The sequence below is a fragment of the Saccostrea echinata genome, unplaced genomic scaffold (assembly GCF_033153115.1).
Source record: "Saccostrea echinata isolate AGI-Se365-2 ecotype Australia unplaced genomic scaffold, CSIRO_AGI_Sech_v1 ptg000028l, whole genome shotgun sequence".
In the NCBI taxonomy this organism is placed as follows: domain Eukaryota; kingdom Metazoa; phylum Mollusca; class Bivalvia; order Ostreida; family Ostreidae; genus Saccostrea; species Saccostrea echinata.
In genome coordinates, this window is record NW_026889777.1 from 14,033,829 (window position 1) to 14,041,124 (window position 7,296).

General features: G+C 29.9%; 1 long non-coding RNA gene across 1 annotated transcript; it reads right to left on the minus strand.

The window, feature by feature from the left end:
* Positions 1-2,460: 2,460 nt before the first annotated feature.
* On the minus strand, positions 2,461-3,229 carry LOC133193787 (uncharacterized). Its single transcript, XR_009722010.1, has 3 exons — positions 3,074-3,229; positions 2,796-2,883; positions 2,461-2,661 (listed from the first exon to the last, which is right to left on the minus strand). It is a non-coding gene; the product is annotated as an uncharacterized LOC133193787 (long non-coding RNA).
* Positions 3,230-7,296: the final 4,067 nt, after the last annotated feature.

Sequence of the window (7,296 nt, forward strand, 5' to 3'; positions counted from 1 at the left end):
AAATGAAGATAATAGACCATACTTAAACGATGTACAATGAAAACAATCATTGAAGCCATTCAAAAATTAAGGACAACAGTAGGTGAGAACAGCTGTGTACCAGGTGATTGGTCACTAATAATTGTATAAACACAGCCCCAGGCGATAACGGGTGTTTACAGGTGTAGACGACGACACGTTATTTACCGTATGGATAATTTAGTTTTTGATAAAAATATTTACTTTGAAATAAGAAAAATATTCATCCGAGTAACCGAGTACCATTTTTAGTATTCGATACTCGGACGTTCGATCGAGTACCCGGTTAACCGGGTACTCGTTGACATCCCTAATATATATATATATATATATATATATATATATATATATATATATATATATATATATATATATATATATATATATATATATATATATATATATATATATATATATATATATGATAACTCCATCATTAATAAAAAATAATAAATAAATAAATAAATGAAATTTTGTTGTTTTCAAAATACCATGAAAAGTTTCTGTAAAGAATCCTTTACTGAAAGCACAGGCATCTTCGGTATGATAAAATGCAAGTACGTCCTGAAGGCAGACTGCCCTTTAAAACATAAAAACCTCCTTAAAAATTTTGCAGACAAGATTTTAAATAATCTTTTTACTACAAATCAACGATTTTCGAAAAGAATTCAACCTGAAATAAACACTTACCTTACACTATTAAATTTTGATTGCAAAACAAATATGACAGGAAAAAACACTGAAATATAAATATTTTAATATGTTAAAATGTCTTTCATTTTTTAAGTAAGAAAATCAATTCAATGCTGATTTACTTTGTGTTATTATTTTTTGTACTGAATATAAATTTAATAGTCCTCGCATTTAAAAAAAATCGAAATATATCAAGTGTAAAAACCTTTACACAACAATTAATTGTTACTCATTTAGGTTGGATATGTGAATAAAAAAAGAATGCCTTTTATATCATTCAAATTATCAAAATTGTATTCACTTACTCGCTGAACTCCTTGATAAAAACATATCTGTGGTATGAATGACCAGTTGCTGATTCCAGAGATTGATGTCTCAGGGTAATTTTGGTCACTTATCCGTAAAAGGAAGATATTACTTGTAAAAACCGAATATTGGTTAAAGTTCATAATTTTTTGTAAATAATACACAGTGTAAAATCTTTTATCAGCAAGGAAGTATTTTGCCCTTGGCTAATTAACTTTGTTAATTTAAGTGTGCTAGGTGCTGATTTACATGATTTCACTGAACATAGGATCGTTTTCAGGAAAGATTTGTATCAAGCTTTTTTATAAATGGTGTTAACAACTTTTTTCAACTGATACAATGTCGGGCGCTTCTTGGTGAGGAAAGTATAATCTATTCCTTATACATCTAATTTCAAGTTCGTATTTTATAACAACGGCTAACACGACCTTCCGATCACGGAGCTAGCGCTCTACCGACCGAGCTAGCGTGCATTACAATGGAACTGTTGAATTTTGACACTTTCATACAACTGCTTAAAAAATTTATCTATCTACTTTGAAAGTTGATTTTATTTATTTATTTTGGTCAAAGCATTGATAAATTTCTATAAGATATAAAGTGAAAAAATAATTATTGGATGTAATTATTAAATAGTAATTTAAAAAAAAAAAACTTCAATGACGATATGCTGTATTAACTACATGTAAGTGTCGTACAAGAGTTGACACACTTTTTAATTACAAGTAAGCACCTGTTAAGATACCATTCACAAATATTACAAAAAATCTTACTTAGAAAAACGCCAAAGTGCAGAGAAAAACTTTTTGTAAATTCAAAATAAAATTTTATCCCATAAGTTTCATATCCCAAATCTTTTTTATGATGGAGCATACTTATTTTTTGAATGTCGGTTAGTAAACAAAAAAATTACTAACATTACCTTCATAGCCATATTTTCACAGTTTCGATGCTTTAATGAAACATTGAAGAAAACGTCAAATCAAAATATAATTATCAATGTAGATACTGAAATAATGAATATGTAAATGATAATAATGGGGAAAATATTTATTTTTGAATCGTTCGTAGTTTCTCTCATTCATTATTGACAGAATTGTCTCCACCGTAACCATCATTTAGTCATGTAGTGCAGTGGTTTTCACATCGAACAAGGTAGACAAATCTCTATACATTCAAACTGCTTTTGCAAAGTCTGACATTTTTTTTGCCAACAGTCTTAGTGTCCCCGGATGTTTTTTTTTTCTTCATTTCATTGCATGTAACTGCATGAACTATGATAGAGGTATTTTATTATGTAGCTGAACAGTCAAAAAGCTTCATTTATCCATGTCTTATCTTTAATGATTCTATAGTAGATGACACAAGTGTTCTCTGGAGCTCTATAGTTAATAATGATATCCATGCCTAATGAGATAATATATTACTTTCAGCCTATTCATGATAAACTAGAATTTCACTGTGTTAATTGTGTAATCCTATATGATTGTAAGTATCTTCTCCCTGATTATCAAAAGGGGGGTGGTCGTAGTCTGATACAATGTCAGAAACACGCTGATCTTCATTGAGATGGTTGTTAATGTCACTTTGAAGAATATTGTTCTGGTCGTAGCAATGGCTATCATGGGATATTTTGTCTGATACCTATAAAAGAACTCATTTTCAATAATCTTTGAGTATATTAAGGTGTTTACTTATTATCTTTTTTTTAAAAAGTCATATACGTAAATATGTTCAAAAGTAATGTACATATTTAAAACATAATTTTGAATAGCTACCTCCTTTTTCGGTGTTTCTCTCTCTTCATTGTAGTCTCCAGCATGTCTCTATTCTAGATAATAGTTTTTTGGTGTAGAATCTACCTGTCTAAAGGGTTTTTTTTTTTTTTTTTTTTTTTTTTTTTTTTAAATATTAGAAACTGGAGTGTTCTTGATAGTTAACAATTATCTGCTGTACTTTATCAGAATTATTTTACGTGAAACGTTACAGGGAAACTATTACATAAATCGACAAAATCCATTTGTTATTTCAATTATAGCAAAGTATAGAGAAATACCTATTATATTCATTTTTCTTGTATCGAATAACAGTAATGTAGAGAACTCCAAATACAGCAACACCAAAAACAAATCCTCCTATTCCGACACCAATCAATAAACCGATGTCTTTATTCACTCTCTCTATAATAACAATGCATGTCCATTTAGGAATAACTATGTGTACATTTCTGGTATCTCTCTATAATATGCTGAAACGCAAAAGAAACGCAACATCCTATTGTAAGGGGAAATAATATATATAGGATATGATTTTGTATCTAAAAAGTAAGGATATCTTTGTAAATATCGGTAATTTAACGGGTGAATAATTTTCATACCATTACCGGAAGTTAAGTTTGAGTCCGCTTAACAGAAATATAAAATTGCATGTTTAACAAAACATTTGGCAATAATATGGGGGTTTTAATGGTTTGTATCTGTTCAACATCAGTAATGCAGCAATATTCCGAAAAATAGATTATCCTTTCTTTTCCGTAAGCTATGGCAAGGTTTCCTGAAAATGCCTTAAGTACGAATTTCCATTGCTCTAGCTGGAAAATCTCAAAATAAAGGTGATGAAGATTTGCAGATGCAAATATGTAATACATCACGCCTCAAGAGGCTCTTGCGTATCATTAGCATGAATGACAGTCCTTGGACAGGAAGTCCAAGGGTTACTACACTGTGCAAGGCTAGAGGAAATTCGACCTCGTCATCTTAAAAACATTTAAAAATGGCAAAAGAGTATTTCATTCGCTCAGATCTCGAGATTAATGAACCTATTGCATCGTAGAAATCAAGCTGCAATTGTTGTTATTGAATGACCGGGGTGGGGGTGTTTTAACAGTCATGAGTTACTATCTAAAGTTAAAAGATAATCATTTAACATTTTTATCAAATATCTGATGTTTTTAAATCGAGTTTAACCTTACTGTATTCATTTTTGAAAATCATCAGATAAAATTTTTTAATATTTGTAGATTTCCTAACTAAAAAATACTATAGTTAACTATAGTACCAAAGTAAAAACTTTGGAACTTTGATTTACTATAGTAAAAACTTTGGAACTTTGAATTACTATAGTGAAAACTTTAGAACTTTGATTTACTATAGTAAAAACTTTGGAACTTTGATTTACTATAGTGAAAACTTTGGAACTTTGATTTACTATAGTAAAAACTTTGAAACTTTGATTAAGTACGATAAATCCCGTGGAATTATGTTTTTGATACCAATTCTTTACATTTTATGATATTTCAAGTTTAAGATTCATAAAAGCTTTAGAGAACATTTTATAACCCCGACCCCTCCCCTAAAAGAATAATGTACAAGATATGACTTTTAATGTAAGGGTTGTCGCTTGCGCCGATAAATAAGCAATATTTTTAATTTTAATGTTATGCAGATGCAAAGTCTAATTTACGGAGAAAAAATAATATATTATAAAAAAATTGTGTCATTTAGAATCAAAATATCAGCTTCATCAACTTCAGTCAACATGTATTTTTTTTTAAAATTCATAAATGTAAATATTGTATTTGAATTAACTACTTTGTATATTTAAATAAAGATGTACAACAAAAACCAACCCCATATCCACCCCCTCCCCTAAAACGCCTAAATAATAAAAAAAATAATTAATAAAAATACATAAGTTGTTAAAATGAAAAAACTTTGAAACTTTGATTAAGTATAGGGGAAAACTTTGAAACTTTAATTAACTATAGTAAAAACTTTGGAACTTTGATTTACTATAATGAAAACTTTGGAACTTTGATTTACTATAGTAAAAACTTTGGAACTTTGATTTACTATAGTGAAAACTTTGGAACTTTGATTTACTATAGTGAAAACTTTGGAACTTTGATTTACTATAGTGAAAACTTTGGAACTTTGATTTACTATAGTTAAATATAGTAAACTATAGTTAACTATAGTTTACTACAGTATTTTTTGTCAGGGAATTACTTCTTGTTGCCTTTCTTTTGCGTTTCAGTATATAAACATGCAGAGTGCAAATATCTTCATACTTATATGAAGCTTTTAAAAGTCAAAAGTCATTACGTGACCTAATCACACAGCGGAAAAATACCTACATAAAATGACTTGCTATACTTAACAGTTATAGCATGCTTTTCCTGTACAAAAAATGTATAAATTCGTAAGTAAAATAATAATCGTTTTTAATTGAAATGCAAACAAAACAGATGACAATATTCGAAAGTAAAACTATAATTGTTTTATTTCAAATGCAAACAAGTATTTAATCCAGTTCTTTAGCGATTTTACATAGAGAATAAAATTCAGTCAAACTTCGTTATCTCGAACTTCATGGGACCGAGAAAAATTTCGAGATATCAGAGGATTCGAGATATCCGGGGTAAAATACTTAAGGAGTAAGATATTGGGACTTCAAAATCACTTCGACATATCTATGGTATCGAGATATCCGTGTTCGAGATACCGAAGTTCAACTGTTCTACGTACTTTAAGTTTATGTCAGCCTGCACGGTCTTATCGTTTATCTTTATTTTTCCTGTGGACCTTTAGTTTCATCTTCATCATAAACTCTGAATGGTATTTCAGAATTTTTTCTTCATTAAATTATATAATTACTCACGATAAATTTGCAAATCTGCTGGAAAATATGAATATATGCCACAAAACATTTGGGTAAGCAAGCGTCCATCATCGAGAGCGTTTTCTTAAAAATGTAAGATGTCGCCAGCGTCTCTGTGTCTACATCATAATAAATATTCCTTACTGAAATTGTAGATAAAATGTTTTGGTCAAATTGTATAAAGTTAAGCTTGATTTCAAGTTGGCGTCTCTATCCATACCTTTTCAACCGAGATTCTTCCAACTTTTTATAAGCAAACATCCTACGTGTTTCTTTTGCCTTTTCAACATCGAATAACAGTTGTCATGAATACAAAAATTTCCAGACAACAATATGCTCCCAAATATCTTTCATAAAATATTCCCTTCAAAACAGAATCCTTAGCCAGAAGGATTTGAAGCGTAACCACTTTTCTAGCCAATACTTTGTAAAAATCTATGACCGACAGTCAGTGCTATATTTTTATTCGATTGTTCTTCTCAAATGTAGAAATAAGTAATAAATAACAAGTTGTAAAAAACTTCACTGGGAAATGAAGTGGGTCGTTACGTGATCAAATCTTCTGAGAAGGCCTTCTGCCTTCACAGGATTTGATCATGCCAGCCCACTTCATTTCCAAGGGAAGTTTTTAAACGTCTTATTTATTTCTTAAATGTATATAGCGATATTGAACTCAATATCCCTTATATTATCTTGAATGGCATTTTGTGTAATAATTACATGAACTTTCCATTTGATGTTACTAAAACTAATAAGAGATATTATTTATATTTCTTTGTTATTTTTTTAAGTACGAAGCCATGTCAACAGAGCTAGATTTTTTGATAGATTAGACAAAATAACAGTAGCATTGAAAGTAAAAAATGTCATTTATTCATTTAAACTTCGAAAAGCAAAAATACACATAGTTAAGGGGTCAGAAGAGACTATAAAAACTTCTAAAAAACAAAAATCCTTGGTATCATATTATGCAAACTGACACCCTAAAAATAAACATTCCATAAATCAGGCACTGATAAGCCTGCAATCAAAAAAAAGGTGGAATAAAACAAAATAAACACCACAATCCAATTGCAAATTGGATCCACTCTACCTTAAAGGAAGCATAATACTGTCTAAAAGAAACAAAAAACAATCTTGCATGACGAGAGAGAGAGAGAGAGAGAGAGAGAGAGAGAGAGAGAGATGTTCACTAGAAAGAGAAGCTTAGTTGGTTAGAGTCATACATTAACAAACCTTGTTAATTGCTTCAGAAATTGAACGCATTTCGATAACTACTCTGAACATATATATAGGGCAAAATTCATCTTAATAGCTTTTTAATTTTCAGAGAAAGATTTCATAGGATTCCCCATTCCCCACGTTAAATAAAAGTCCAAGCTTTTTGATATCATTGACAGCTACTTTTTCAATAACAAGAGGCCCAAGGGCCTTAACGGTCACCTGAGTATAATACAACAATTTAGAGAATCTATAGAGTATAAAATGAACTGAAAGGTGAACCTTTGTTGCCCAAAAGCAAGAAAAATAGGGTGATCAGGATCAACAAAATAATTAGTCTAGTATTCATTAACAGTTCATAAATAAGGTTCTTATCTCTTCCCCATTTATCACTCTCCC